Genomic DNA, 16,313 nt, shown 5'->3' on the forward strand with positions numbered 1-16,313 from the left:
TTAATGCCTTGATAAAATATATATATTTTTTTTACTATGCTTTTATTGACACAACATCAAGAACATACGAACAAAATCTTTCTTTATTAGTACAATTGAAGAGAAAAATATATCAAATAAAATAGACATTTCACATCAAAACAGATCAACCATCTTTGGACATCACACAAATGAAGCATCATAGGAGAAAAACATCAAAGAGATTCGACAATGTACTGCTTTCCTTATTGTTGATTTTGAATTTTATTTCAAATCCAAGGAAACACGCAAATCTTCAGCATTCACTCGTCCTCAGTGCAAAAAGGCTGTCTTGAGAATGGAAGCACTTGAATTGATTAACGTGCATGACGCAACACATCAATTCACGCGCATGCAAATTCAAATGATTCTTTAATGATGGGCGGACGCCTGAAGTAATTTTTCTGCCAATTCAAACAGCGTTTTCACCTGCTGCTGTTTATGGGGGGGGGGGGGGGGGTCCTGGCTCATGCATGAAGCTGAGCCACTGCTCACCACGCCCCCTCTACTGCGGGGTGTGCTAACGCCAGTGATCACATTTATCATCCTAAAAAGAGAATTGTTGAACCAATTTAAGATTCCAAATTGAATTGTTGACCAACTTAAAAAAAAAAAACTTGGTAATTGGTAAGACACGATTGAGTTAAGTTAGTCCAAAGTCAATACATTAAGTTGAATTAATTATGAGTTCATTCAATTTAATACATTTAATAGTCACCTGAATAAAGTTAATCGAAAGTAGTTGATAGTGTATAGCAAAGCTACAAGCTAAGTGTCAACAACAATCATATGTCATCAAGTTCGAGCTAACAATGACTACGTTTACATGCAGGCAATATTCGGGTTTCTGGAACAATCGGAATAAGTTTACATGCAAGTTGACTCTCGTCTACCTGCCGTTTGGAATAAGCCGATGAAAAGAGGGCGACGCACGGACGACGTCATGGCAGAAACAGACGTCATAAAATATATTATATTCATGTCGCTAAATAAAGTAGTCGGTTTCCTACTCGCTCCAGAAGTTCTTGTCGGTACACGCCAGAAACACAGACTTAATGGTTTGGATAAACAGAGATGGCAAATCCAGGTTCAGAAAGTAAAAACCCTGCCAGTTTGTCTTTAGCCCCTCGTGCTAGCTAGCTAGCTAGCTCACTTGAAGGTAAACAAGCACCCGGGGAGCTAGCTAGGGAGCTAGCTAGCTAGCACGAGGGGCTAAAGCCAAACTGTGGCAGGCTAGCGAGCTAACTCCCTAAGCAGCCTTTGTTTGTTTGTTTAGCCTTGACGTGTGGATGCAGCAAATTTGTCAAAACAATTCCAGTGAGCAAAAATTAGCTGAGCTTATTTATGTTTTTTTTTAATTGAACACATAAACATGAAGAAAACACAAAACACATTACAAGTACAAAATATAAGTTGAAGTAAAAAGAAAAACAAGAATAGGAAGAAAGAAAAGAGTTGATATGTTCAAGAGGGGTAAGCGGAAGTTAGAAACTTATCTAGTAGTCCGACCTCATATTGATGAGCAAGCCCACCATTTTTTTATAAACCACGCCCCTAAAAACTGTGACATACGCCTGCTTTTTTTTTTTTGGGGGGGGGGGGGGGGTACGATACCTTGCAGGAACACTTGGAAGGAGTTGATCAACAACAGATGGTCAGGAAACAAAAGCCGGTGTCCAAGATGGCCGCCTTGCACGCGCCGTGCGTCGCGTCCTCGCCGTCATACCGAGCGTCCATTTGGGTCGAGACGCAAATCCTATTTGCTTTGAGGGAAAATATTGTGATTGGCCCGTCGCAGCCGGTAGGAAAGTCGGTCCTGTGAGCTCCCGAGCAGACTCCAAATATGTCAAACGTAATCTGCGAGAGAAATAAGCGGGCGGCGCCGCCGGCCTCGGCTGATGAATGAAGTCCCAAGGAAATGAAGTCGCGCTCACTTTCCGTCACGGACTTGCAATCAAAGGTGGTCTCTTGTCGTTAAGCGAGGACTGAAGCCTTGCTTGGGGGGAGGAGCCACAAAATGAAGGTGCTTCGCCACTCACAGGAATTGTTCAAGCTTAATTCAAGATTGATATCTTCTTTTTTTTTTTACATGACAAATTCCCTTATTTATTTTTAAGATCATTTTAACAGAAAAGCTACCACATAACCTTTTATGATATTAGTCTAATAAAGCCTATTTATTTGAAATGCATAATCCTCAGATTGATGTATTTAGTATTAATAAAGTGTCATTACTCTAAATGAATAATGACGAGAGTATTCATTTAAAATACATAAAGTATATTGTTTGAATTGCATATATTCAGGTTTATTATACACAATAAATATATTTGTATGCTTTTTGGAATGGAAATGAATGCAGACGTCCCAAAAACGGATTTTTTTCAAGCAGTTATACTAAAATACATAAACCTGAAAATGATCATTTCAAAGAAATAGGCATTATTAGACTAACGAATTTGTATCATATAGACACATGCATTTGTCGCTCAGTGAGATGCACGGAACTTTTCAGTTATGAATTTATTGACACTTTTTATTTTGAAAAATGTAAAAGAAAAAAAAATGTTGAAATTTTGGAAAACTTTTTTTTTTTTTACAGTAGAAAACGTTACACAGTAAAATTCTGTAGAGTAAATTTTATTTTAATCTGAGTCTATTTGGCCCCACTCTAAAAAGAGTAAAAATGTACACTTGGAAGAGTAAAATAAAAACGATGTTTTTGGTCTCCCAAACTGAAGGTCGTGAGTTTTTTCTTCAGTGTGCGACTAAAATGGACTTTATTAGTGTGTAGGGAACGATTTACTTGCTAAGTTTATCATTTAGCTTAACGCGTGCTACTGACCATTGAAGCTACCTGAAATTTTTGTTATCATTTTTAAACAATGCTGTCAATTCTTTATATGTTTGAAGTTTTGTGGTTCTTTTTTAAAAGTTTTCTCTTCTACAAATGATTTCCGGCTTGAAATATTGGTGATCGGTCGACTTGACTAATAATCGGTATCGGAATCGGCCTCGAAAATACCCCATACGTGTCCATCACTAATGTTTGCAAGGCTGAATTTTGTATGCGTGTTGTTTTGTTTGCCGTTCGTGAGCCGACAGCGCCGACAAATCCCAGGTGGAATCGGGAGGCCGATAATTAGCATTTGGATTCCTGCCGCTATCTGGTTGGGCGGGCGGGAAGGAAGTGCGATCGTCGCAAGTGCCGAGTGACATTTGTTGACGACGTCTTATCTGCCAGACGGCGCATCTTCTACCTGTCGGCGCCGGCTGCCGTTGCTTTGTCGTCCTTGAGTGCCGACGCTGATTACATTTGCTTGCAAACAGACCGAGGCTGGGGGGGGGGGGGGTGGGCGCAAACGTGCGTGTGCGTGTAACCAGCAGTTCACACGCATACAAATGTGAACAGAAGTGCCCTCGTAGACCGGACGTTGGTTGCTGATGTGATTTAACGAGCGGACGCTGGAACCCGTTGACTTCTTGAGGTGATGCAGAGCCGACACTTGAACGCAGTTGAAAAGATTTTGAGATTAAAACGACAGCTGCTGTCGCTAGTGCTGCAACGGGTCACAAAAGTCACAGTTCGGATCACAAAAGTCACAGTTCGGGTCACGGGTTTGAGTCACGGATTGGATCGTTTTTTGATCAGAATATTGAAAAAGAAGGAAAAGAGGCAATAGGGCTGAGTTCCAAGAATCAATATCAAATCGATTTTCCTTTTCGAGCATGATATCGATCCCAGGTGCTAGCAAGCTAGCTAACTAGCTCCCTGGCTAGCTCCCATGGTGTTCGTTTACCTGCTAAGAAGCTAGCTAGCTAGCTAGCCGGCATCAATGGTAATGGAAATGGTAGTTATTACACAAACGGCCAGCAGGTGGCAGCAGAGCAAAAGAGATCAACCAGGGCCACGTAGCAACAAAGCTCATGTACTCACTGTTTTAAACAGATTTGTGAATAATGATGAAACTTAGCCATATTCTAATGCTAATTGCTGCAAAATGGAAACAGATACAAATGTACTTTTTTTTTTAGAACCGAATATTCTGTGGGCCTTGCAAAATCAGTCAAAATCCAGCAAAACAGCCGGGAGCGAAGGAGGTTGCTTCAGTCAAAATGGCTGCCAGTGAATGAGTTCAATGTGGTCAGACTTGCAGGAAAATGATTGTCATCGATGTTCTACGCCTAACGGGGGCCTTCTTGAATAATTCAAATGATTTACTAAGTCAGGTGCGTAATGAAGGCCGGCGCTCGTATTTCATCAGCTCCATTCAAGAGTCACATTTGATTCCTTCCAAATCGAACACCCGCTTTGTGTCTTCTCGCGCTGGCGGGCTAAAAGTCTGTTTAACGTCTGCCGGGATTGATCATGAGCTTTGTTTACTCGCAAACGTCTCGTCTGGGTCGCTCCTCGATTAAACACTTTTGCCGTGTGAAAAAGAGGCTTTCGGAGTCACGCGTCAATAAAGCGCCGAGCTATTTTAGACCCGCCGATGATTCACGGTCGGTCGGTCGGCCTGCTGAGATCAAAACAAACCGCCAGCGAACCTTTGATCTGGTGAGCCAATCCATTTCTCAAGTAGAAATAGAAACCTATTGATAGCAATGACTTAACACCGACGACTATGCAAGGCCAGGCCGGAGTCACACGCGGCTTCCCGAAAACCTGGAAAAGGAGCACAAAGTCACAGTGGGACGAAGGCTGTCGGAATGTCTCAAATGGAGTGAAAGTTGACCACAGTTCTGCAAAGGCCTGAAAATCAAGCGCAGAGTATGACGGAGGTGTCGCACAGAAAAGCCTGAAAAAGGATCCTAGACCAATGCAAAAAACAAATGTGCGCAAACGAAGCATAATCGTCGCGCGACGATGAACAACAGCGGCACACGATCCTGAAAAAGGAACACGGAATGAGTGAAGTGACAGAATTGCGACGTGTCACACAAAATGCAGAAAAAACGGCACCGAATACCACTAAGAATAAAAGACTGAGTTTGGGAAAAAATGGAGTGAGAGAAGAGTTCAACAAAAAGAGTGAGCTCTGCAGAACACTGAAAACTGAAAAGTGGCGCGACACAAAAGACGGAAAAGGAGGCGCGCGGGAGACGCAAAAGGAGGCGCGCGGGATGAGAGTTTGCTACACAAAAGACGGAAAAAGAGCTCAGAGGGAAAGTCAGCAAGCAGGATCAGCTTTTGCTAAACAGTGCGACAACATTGTGAAAAGGAGGCACAGCGTGTGTGAATCCCACAACAGTTGGCCTGACAAAGCATGAAAAAGTACACAACGAGATGCGACGAAACCTGAAAGAAGACGAGACGACGGTGGACAGCGGTTGACCCAAAAAGCCTGAAAGCCATTTCAAATTTCACAAACGCTTGAAAAGGGCCACAGAGGAAGGAAGGTCTGCAAAAGCCGGAAAAATCGCCACACCTGAAGGTCGCAAACAACGACTGGAAGGCGCCCAGCTTGGGACTGCGGCATCTGCTTGGCGCCGGCGTTGCGCTGGCGCCAAGCTCCTCCTCCTCAATGGCCGCCAGCGCCATTTTCTTCCCTTCCGCTGACATTTTCACTTGCGCCACAATTTCCCGACGTCCATTCAAAGAAAACATCTTTCTACGGCCGCGTTATGCTAACGATCGCGCCGAGACCGAAGATTATCGGCGGGCCAAGATGATGAATGGCTCGCCGTCGGGGCAGGCGGGCTTGCTCTTTTCCAGATAACCCTCTTCCCTTCTTCTTCTTTTTTTTTTTTTTTGGGGTCGGCGTACGGGAAGGAAAAGAGAACGCCTCCTCCATCCTAATGGTCTTATCTGGAGACGCAGGAGGTGTTTGCACGGCTGCGAGCTCTTGTAATGAGCAGACGGAGAAAGAGGAAATCGGCAAATGAGACGCGCGGCCCGCACGCATTAGCATATAGATAAGCAACGTCGTCGGGGACAGACGTGGGGGGGGGGACAATGCCCAAAGAGATGTTTGGGACGGGCGGCAACATGTCTTCTTACTTCTTCTGCAATTAAATGAAATTCAATTACAATCTCAATTATTACACTCCACAATGACAAAATTTGCATAATCGGAAAAAAAAAAACTTATGGCAAATAACTAAATGGAAGTAACAAATAACGATGGGTTGACAATCTTGTAAATGTTGTTTCGCCTTCCGCGGTCGGCGTCTCGACGGAGGGTCGCCATCGTCGAGTGACATCAGATTGAAGTCGGTCGCTGACGTCGGGCTCCTTTTTTTTTTTTCTGACTTTGAGGGGGCGTTCCTGTGCACACTTCCTGGTACGAAGTCAGAAAAGTCCGTCTTCCCACGTTCCTCGAATGCAGTGTAAGACATGGTGTAAGTGCAACGAAGACGTGCTTGACATCTAGTGGTGAATGGTGATATTACAACTTACAACTACAGTAGCCTCCTGTATGTTCGTAGTGCAGCATCTGCGAATTGAGGTGGGGGCCCCAATTGGGTCAAACTGGTACTTTTTTTTGGGGGGGGGGGAGGGAGATAGATCGATATGGGTTTTTTTCATGTCCGATACCAATGATTAGTAGTCAAGGACGCCGATAACTGATATTTGGAGCCGATATTCGGTTTCTAAAAAGGGAAAATATTGGCATCAAAGTTTGAAAAAATACAAACTCCAGCTCTTCATTTTTTTTTAAAATCAAACAACTTTTAGGATTTGTTAAATATTGGAGTAAAAAAAAAAAAAAAAGGTCAGTAGACATCGTTGTTTTAAAAATGTAACAAAAAGTTGAGGGATCTCCCAGCGGCAGGAGCACGTTTTCAAAAGTGAAATAAAAACTTCAGCAAAAAGCTCCCGATTGTTTTCTGCACTAAAAGTTCTCCAAAATATCTCAAGTAGCGTATTCAAATTTGACGTATCTTATATGTATCGTATAGTTTTAATTTCAAACAAAAACAGAAGTTGCAAGGCCAGCAGCATCTCTAGAAATTAAAAGAATGAGTGGCCTGAAGTTAACACTTTTTTCCATTGATCTATTATCGGGCTTATGATTCTTCAAAATGGCTGACGCCGATCTTCGTCAAAAAGCTGATTATCGGCGACCCAGCCTATAATCGGTCCATCCCTAGAAAAAAAATTTTTTTCCCGAAACAAACAAACCCTTTGAATGGAATCTTTCCTGCGTATCGGGTCCCACTTTGGATGTTAAATTGACGTCTAATTAGGCATCCGATGCCTGCTATTAAATACATCGGCGTGTTCCAATTAGGGAGGGGGGGATTGGGGGGGGGGGTGCATCATGCATCATTTTAATGGATGTGCTCCTCCAGACACGAGGCCGCACCCTCACCCTCTCCCACCTCAGCAAACGCATCCTTTTATTGGGTCTTGTTTACAGCGTTGCGTGCGCGTGCACGTGCGCGCGCGCGCGAGCGAGCGTCTGGGGACACGTGCGGACAGCAACGCGCACACTCATTAGAACGGCAGCACACACGCGCGCGCGCGCGCGCACGCACGTCTCCCACGGCGCCCGTTTATTTAGTTTATTGAATGATCATAAAACGTGATGTTATGATGCAAGTGTGATTTGCGCAAACGTGATTAATTTGCCAAACAGCCAAAGAGAAAAACACAATCAATGTACAAAGCAATAAGAGTTGCAGCATTCATGAAGTAGGAAGCGCAAGATTTCCTTTTGTGTGCTTTTGTTTTGCCGGCTTGGCTTGTTAGCGAGTCGGATGTTGTTAAAAAGGAGGTAAAAGTTGCTTAATGCAGAGTTTGCAGCTTGATTGGGTTTTTATAATTGGCTTTACTGACAGTCTGTGTTATTATTTTTCTTACGCATAATTAACCTCGGGCAGCACGGTGGCTGACTGGTTAGCACGTCCGCCTCCCAGTGCTGAGGACGTGAGATCGAGTCCGGGCTTCGGCCTTCCTGGGTGGAGTTTGCATGTTCTCCCTGTGCTTGCGTGGCTTTTCACCGGGTACTCCGGTTTCCTCCCACATTCCAAAGACATGCATGGCAGGTTAATTGAACACTCCAAATTGTCCATAGGTGTGATTGTGAGTATGGTTGTTTGTCTCTGTGTGCCCTGCGATTGGCTGGCAACCAGTTCAGGGTGTACCCTGCCTACTGCCCGAAGCCAGCTGGGATAGGCTCCAGCACCCCCGCGACCCTTGTGAGGAAAAGCGGTCAAGAAAATGGATGGATGGATGGATAATTAACCTCAATTTCTGAAAGTGACTTTCTGGACTGTTCACTATTCATCTCTCGCTTTTCATTTCTGTGTTCAAAATAGAGGGCCGGGTATCGTTTCAAATGTCCTCAATCGATTCCAGTTCAGTTCAATTCGATTTTGTCTTATTTGATTCGATTCACTTCACTTTAATCCGATATTGATTCCTTATGGAACGTCAATTCTTTTTAAATATCGAGGACATGATAAAAATTCCACAAACATTCAATTTCAAATTAAAAATACCGCTTAAATGATTTAGTCTATTAGACACGTGTTATAATCACTTAAATGTTAAAAAAAATAATCATAACGCTAATTCAATCATTGTAAATATCAATTAAAAAGATTCTGAATCGTCTTGAAGTGCAATAAGTCCGTTGTTTCATAAAGGGAAGAAAATACTTTTAAATCCACGTGCACATTAAATGTCAAGAAAACAGTAAGATGTTAATAAAATTGGCCTTTAAGATTCTATTTTCCTATGGATTTATGAGAAAAAGAGATGTTAAAATATTCAATTCACGGTTTTATGGATCGATATCAGGCTCGAAAAGGAAAACCGATTCGATGATTCGTTTTTGGGTACTAATTTAAACATCCCAAAATGGAGTTGCCGTCATTCTCAGCAGCTCATCATGACATGAGAAAAACCCAGGCCAGTCCAAAACCAAATCCTGTTTGCGACTGGTTTCCAATCTTTTGGCCCCCCCCAAGACCGCCGTCAGACGCGGTCAGACGAGGCGGCGCACTCGGCGATCAATAACCATTTCTTATCCTCGCCCTTCATCTTCACTCCATCAAAGGGCGGCAGTTTCTTCCACAAGCGATGGTGGCGCAAATAAACGCCCGCTGGCCGCCACTTTGATCTCACGTTCGGCGCTAAGCCTCCATCAAGAAACGCCGATCATGCCGGACATCTGGCGGGAAATCCGCGCAGAGACGCCGGCTCAGAATCAAGTTGGCAACTTTTTTCATGTCCATTTGTTTGCCACTCGCCGTCTGTCAGGATGCAACTTGAGTGGTTCGAGGGGCGGCGGACGCAAACGCAGGGAAGCGCCAATCAAGTGCAACGCGTGGAACTTGAATTCATCATACGGAAAAAGGTGAGCGGGTAATGAAAGAGGCTAATTATTTGTCCTCTTTTGCGTGTTCCAAAAACTTGAAGACAGATTTCTTGTAAGAAAAAACACCTTGCAAGGATGATTTATTAAACAGAGAATTCTCCGGTCACGGCAACAATTTACATCGCGTAAAAGGTGGAATTAAAGAGTGCCCATGTGCCCCCTCCCTTGGGGAAGAGGGCTTCTTATAGTATCGAGTTTCGAAAGCAAAACGCCCCTCCCCCTCCTACTAAGAATGAGTAGAACAGATTGGTTCTCACTCAATATGTTACATAATATTATTTTCGTACACAGACTGCAGCTGTATTCATCTCGAGACAAAATATACTTTCAGAGCACCTCTCGTACTTCTTCCCATAGCAAAATCTCACAAACAAGTTGAACTGGATTTTAGAGTGGCCGTGAGCGACGGCGCAAACAGAGTCAGTGGTGTGTGCGTGGGTGTGTGCGCTCCCCCGAAGCAGAATACGCTCCCACGAAGACAATGTGTGTGCGCAAACACTGAGAAGGAACTTCTAGACCAAACAATGTGTACCAGCTTAGGTTAAGGTCAACTTATACTGAGTTCAACACTATTTTACCTACTTCACATCTATAAAACATTTCAACATGGTTAATATATGAAATAAAGAATTAAAAATGTTAATAATGTCTAACAGTAACCATGACTTGATGGGACGTGACTGGACTGGTCGCCGTGACGGGAACGAGCGTGACGTCACGGGATCCGATTTGACGAGAGAAGTTGTCAGTCAGTCAGGTGGCGACACAAGATGGCTGCCATCTGGCTTCAGAGAGTTCCGTCTCCCGTTCGCGCGAATCCGCTGCATCTCTCTTTCGAGAGACGAGTATGTCGATCCCTGCCAATATGCCGTCGCCGGCTGCCAACAAACATCATCGGAAGGTCTGCTGCGTTACCTGAGAATGTGCGTGCGTGCGTGAACATGGCGAGGCGCTCTAATGCTCGCGGGCGGCCTTTGCTCGCCGCCGCTGCGCAATCTCAGCATTTCCATTGAGCTCATCACGGCTCAAAGCGAAGACGATGAGGGATTAGCGTGGATCGTCCTCCGTAACAAGCCGACTTCATCTCTCGCCCCTTTATTGATTCTACCTTTCTTTTTTTTCTTCCTTTCTCTCCGTCTCTCTCTCTCCATCGCATTGATTTCTATCTTGGCATGAGTAATGATCCTCCCAAAAAAGCGCCATCAAACAATACTGTGAGACGGACAACAGTTTTGGGGACACGCATCTCTTAATCAATGATAGAATCAATCACGGCGGTCTGACGAGACCTTTTAGCTGCTTCTATCTTTGTCTGACGACGAGTCGGGCGCTTTTGGCTGTTTTTTTTTGTGCATGTTTGGCGTCAAGGTTGTTTCTTCCACGTGCTTATTTTATTCCCCGAAAAGTGAAATTCCAAAGCAATTTTGTTAACGAAATAAAATCAAAAGAAAAATGCTTTTCAAGAAAAAAAACACTCACTGAAACTATTATTATAGCGAAAATGTCCTTTGTTTTAGTCTTTGGTCATTAATTTAATGCATGAGCCTTTGGGGATGATTTGAAATGTGATTTGAAGTCGATTTATTTTGCTATTTTATACCTTTATTTTGGAAGCGTATCATGCAGAAGTGATGTCATCGAGCAGCAGCCAATAGAAAAGCACTTTCAGATGACGTCGCTCCCAATTTGGACAATTTGACTTTTGGCTCCAACGGCCCCCGCGACCCTAGTGAGGAAAAGCGGCCAAGAAAATGGATGGATGGATGGATGGCTCCAACGGCTCGACTCGCCCGCTTAACTCAGCCCAAATGCAGCATTAGGTAAGAAATGTGTTACTTTTCTATTTTGACCATAGTAATGCATCTTAAAAATAAAAAATAAAACTCAAACTAATACTGAAACTAAAACTAAGTTTTTTTTTTTAAATAACTTAAACAAATCAAAAGTAACAGAACCACCCTGAAAACTAATTCAATTAAAAAAAAAAAACTCCATATGACATCAAAACTACCTCAAATGAAAATTCCAAACCATAATAACGGTGGTCCCGACAATGGACGGCCATTTTGGACGTATTTTGCATCTTGCTGACACGCCCACGTCTGCATGGAGAGCCCACTTTACAGTTTAGCGACGACACGCTTCCGTTGAAATGGCAGGCCTCAACAAACACCACCTCAGCACGCCAGTTCAGTTGTATTGGAATAAAAAAAAAAAAGAGGTGGGGGGCCTGGGGGGGGGGCGTGGGGGGGGACACCTGTCTGCCTTGATAAACACGCTTTCAAGTGAGCTAATGAGCCTCCATGAGCACACGTCAGACAAAGCAAATGTTTTTGAACAATCAGTCAGCAGCGCAGCCCCCCCCCGCCCGCCCCCCCCCCCCCCCACCTCTTCAGTGAGGGAGTGAGGGGCTGCCAAAGAGGGTGAGGGGCTGCCACACTCGACAGGAAGAAGGATTCCACACATACAGCGGCCATTATCAACTTGAAACATTTGCATTGACCATGAAGTGTTAGCATTAGCATGAAGCTAGCGGACTAAAGGCTAATCCTAGTCAACTTTTGTACGACTATGGTACGCGGGTTCCTCGGACCTTCTGCGGCGCCGTTTTATTCAGCAACTCCACAAAATAGCTCGCAAAGGTTCAAGCGAAAGTGTTGCTGACGTGTTTGCTGGCAACTTAACAAAATAAAAGCATTCAACGGCGCGAAAGGGAGGCGCGAGAACACAATTTTGCAGTAATCAATTTTATTTTTATTTTATTTTTTCTGGAGAGCTCAGTATTGTTCATTCGGTAATTTTACCGATTTGACATGTCATCATCATTGCTCTCCTTTTTTTTTATTTTATTTTTTTTAATATATATATATATATTTTGTATTTTTTTTTGTATGTGCGTGCGTGCATGCATTCATTAGTTCTAATTTTGCTTTAATCAATAACATTTCACTGCATATATTTGTGGGGACTGGCGTCAAATTGTATTTTACAATTTTAAAACGTGCAGAAGTTCGCAAGTTACTTGGTGTTTTTAGATTAGAGGTTCGATTGCTCTTAATTTGGAAAGAACGCGTCAATCGTTTCTGGGCCCTTCGTAGTAAAGTTGCGTCATTTATTTACAAAGCGCATCCGTATTCAACGTCACAAAATAAAAGCATTCAACAGCAAAGGTGGACACGAATACACGTTTTGCAGTAATCAATTCAATAGCAATGCATTTATTTGTGGGGACGGAAATCAAGTTGGATTTTCTAGTTTTAAAAAGTTACTTCTGTATCAATGACTCAAAAATGCAACCATACTTAAAACCCGTGGGCAGTATTTTATTTTGAAATGAACCAACAAAAAGCCAAAAAATGGTCACAATAACGCCTAGGGGCTAAATTGGGGGGGGGTTATTGTAAATTCCGATATAAATTGAGATATAAAATGTGTGATTAATTGTCAGTTAATTATTGAAGTCGTGCGATTAATTCCGATTCCAAATTTGAATCGACCTCTCGTTGGAGCACTTTTTAGGTGAGAAACGCTCGTGTCTGTTCCTGCATGTGCGTCTTTGTTTTTATACAAATTTGGTGGCGTCAAAACACCAAAGCAAGCACTTTCTTTTTCTCTCAAACATGGATGAAGGATTTATCATCATTGTCGGACATTTTGAAAAGAACTGTAGTTCATAACCGACAGCTTATTTGGAGGATATTCTCGGCCCACAAGATATTGTGTGCGTGCAAAATCAAGAGTGCGGAAGGTTCAAATATGCAAAAAAGTCCTCGAGCTTGCGGACAGAATTTAAAGCGGCAGCGCACGTGCTCGCCTTAAGAGGGGCTCCCCACTTTTGCTCCATAATGAGGTGAGGGGCCGCCAGCAGAGGGGGTTTGTGGTTTTGGTATCCACGGGTACCCTTTGGCGGCCGCTGATGAGAGGGGAGTGCCCCCCTCCCCCTTTCAAATCACCAGGGGGGTCGAGAGTTGGCAGGAAGCGGCTCTCTGTCCAGATGGGGTCTCATCTGGCTGCCGACCCCCCCCCCCCCCCCCCCCCCCGTCCGCTCTAGAAAAAAAAAGAGTGTCCTCCCCCACAGCAGGACGCGCCAGCGAGACTTTGGGTCCCAAATCCCTGGGATTGGACAGAGAGAGCCGGAGTGACATCAAAAGTGCCCCCCAATATTGGCAGACGGATTCAGCGGTGACATTTCAAGCTGCTTTGATGCTCAGATGGAAAAGGTTACACGCGCAACCGATGGGGGGGAACAAATGCGATATTTCATTCACAATCGTTAGCACATAATTGAGCCTTCATTGCATGTTTTATTTTCTTTTTATTGAAAGGTTTCCATTTTAAATCAGATTAAATCCGCATTTTCATACATAGAAACGAGTTAGAGATAAAATACAGTATAAAATATTATAATTAAATGGAATTATTAAAACAAAAATATCCCGTTGTTATAAAAAGTGATTTGATTTAATGAAATTATTTTTAGAAAATCCTTTTTAAAAAAATGACGCATTTTTTTATTTAAGCTTATTTACATGATTTCATCCAAACCTGCTTTATTTAGGAATTTATCAATATTAAGTCAAATATGTTGTTGTTTTTTTAAACAGCTTTTGAGTCGTTTTCTACTGTAGTGACTGATTCTCAACTTTGACCTGGAAGGCCTGAAAACAGCAGCACACAAGCAAAAAGACCAGCGATGTCGGATTGGCAAAAGTCAGGATGCTAATGGAATATTTCCTTTCCCTCCAGTCAACTCATTATGTGCGCTTCCAAATCCCCACACTGAAGGCTGAGCTTAACACGTCGGGCGGGGGGACGGGCGGGGGGACGGGGGGGAAAGTGGTCCAAATTGTAAAAACTAGCAGCCAGCAGCAAGCCAATTCCCCCATTTTCTAGTGGAATAATAAATGGCAATGGTAGAGGGAGGGAGGGGGGGGGGGGGGGGGGTGACAAAAAAGAAAGAAAAAGAAAACTAATTGCTACATCTTTTCTGCCGACTGCTCTCATATTTTATTTTGCCGCATGATCATATCAGCGCACAATAGACACTGCTGTTTATCAAATTGAGTTTCATTCCTTGACAATGGAGGACAGAAAGCGAGCGCGCCCGCGGCCGCGCTATCGTTTCAGCTTCAATTGCTGGACTCGGAACCAAAAGAAAAAAGCAATTATTGATAAGACGACCGGTGGCAGTAATTGAGCCCCCAAACCCCCCCCCCCCCCCACGCCGCTGTTCTTTTGCATTATTTAGACGCAAAGACGGCAGATGGAGCGCCCGCCCGCCCGCCCGGTCAGTCGGCCCGCCGCCATCTTCAAACCCTCATGCTTAAGTGCCGGCGACGTCCACATGCCGCCAACAACAACGCAAGCGCCGCAACATGGCTACATTTCAACAAGCACTACAAATACTTACGGGTACGAGTCCAGATGAATGGATGTTGTTTTTGGAGAAGGAAAATGCCACTCTAGAATGTTAGCCCTTATAAACAAACACCATCAAATCCCGCGTGTGACGCCCCCCAATAAATCACCCTTAAAAAGTGTTTTTTTCCCCCCTCAGAACCCGTGCAGAATACGGTGCCCTGATTTGCCGCCTAACATGTTGTCGTTTGTTTTTGAGTGTCGAGGACATTTGAGTGAACTGGAGTCATTCTTGGCCACCGAGTCAGAAAATGACATCCATTTCTTTGAACTGGCTCCAATTTTAGAGAGACGGATATTTTTGACAATTCGTTGATCGGTAATTCATTTATTCATTCTCTAATAAAAGTCAAACAAGCTTGTTTACTGCCAATATTGCCAACTTTTCTGGAGAAAAAAAATTTATTCTGAGATTTGAGATAAATCTCTGCCCATAGATTTTTGAAACGTCAGCAGCGATTTTGCCGGCAAAAACGGCACATTTGAGGGAGCCTGGTTTGTTAATAATAAAAAAAAAAGATCCTCCTGTGTCACAATGTCAACATCAATGCGTGCACAATCATTTCATAAACTGCCTTTGAAACGTAATCTATTGACTCTCGCCGTCTTGTTAACGGCTAGCTAGCAGCTAGCATAATACGATGTCAGCATCATTTTTAGCATCCTTAACCCTATAAAGCCTGAACCATGAAATATATGAGAGAATATTCTGAGTGTTTGTAAATAGAGTGTTTATTGGTCCTTTATGAACAAACAAACATTTTTTTCCTAGAATCAACTTCCACATATGACTTTTGATTTGTGTCTAATTCGATACATCTGGTCACAATGCTTTAAAGTGGCACATTTATAACTGCAAAAAAAAAAAAAAAGATATATAATAATAAACATACATATCAAACATATTAGTATTTCCAAAAATCAGAAAGAACATATCACAGTATTAGTTGTCTCTCCTTTCTCAATTGGGGCGATCTTGCAAGGTCGCTGGAAAAGCCATCAGCTGGCTGATGCTGCCCTCTAGTGGATTATCCGTGCAATGCATGAGTCAGATCATATACGTCAGGGTTTTAATGGGGAAAAAATATATTATACTCATAAAATAGGGAGCTCAAAAATATCTTGTATTTAATATGATACATTTGTCTTTATAAGGTTTATAAGCGATTGAACTTGATTTTCAACTTGAGGTTGAAAAAAGTAACAAGTAGAAAAGCAGCGTTTTCAAATGTTGAAAATGTTGCCAGATAAAGCAATAGTCCAAATGGAGTATTTATACTTGGTTACTTGCCAGTATTACTGCCAAGCGAGCCGAGCGAGCTCATCACGCCGACAACACAGAAATGCAAACGCGACCGCGGGATTAAAAGCCAGCAAAGTGTGGCGAGCAATCAGCGGCGCTGCGGTCTCCAGGGACCCTCCCAGCGGCAATGACTTCCAACGCTAAACAGCCTCCGCCGCGGCTGCTGCCTAATTCCGGGCTTACGTCTGCGCTGGCTCACGGGAGGCAAAGCACGACCATCGTTGAGGAAAGCGCACACGAATCGG

General features: G+C 43.4%; 1 protein-coding gene across 1 annotated transcript in view; it reads right to left on the reverse strand.

The window, feature by feature from the left end:
• Nucleotides 1-16,313, reverse strand: part of robo1 (roundabout, axon guidance receptor, homolog 1 (Drosophila)) — a 251,878-nt gene that overhangs the window by 225,877 nt on the left and 9,688 nt on the right. The gene's annotated exons all lie outside the window — the stretch shown is intronic.

The sequence above is a fragment of the Vanacampus margaritifer genome, chromosome 5 (assembly GCF_051991255.1).
Source record: "Vanacampus margaritifer isolate UIUO_Vmar chromosome 5, RoL_Vmar_1.0, whole genome shotgun sequence".
Classification (NCBI taxonomy): domain Eukaryota; kingdom Metazoa; phylum Chordata; class Actinopteri; order Syngnathiformes; family Syngnathidae; genus Vanacampus; species Vanacampus margaritifer.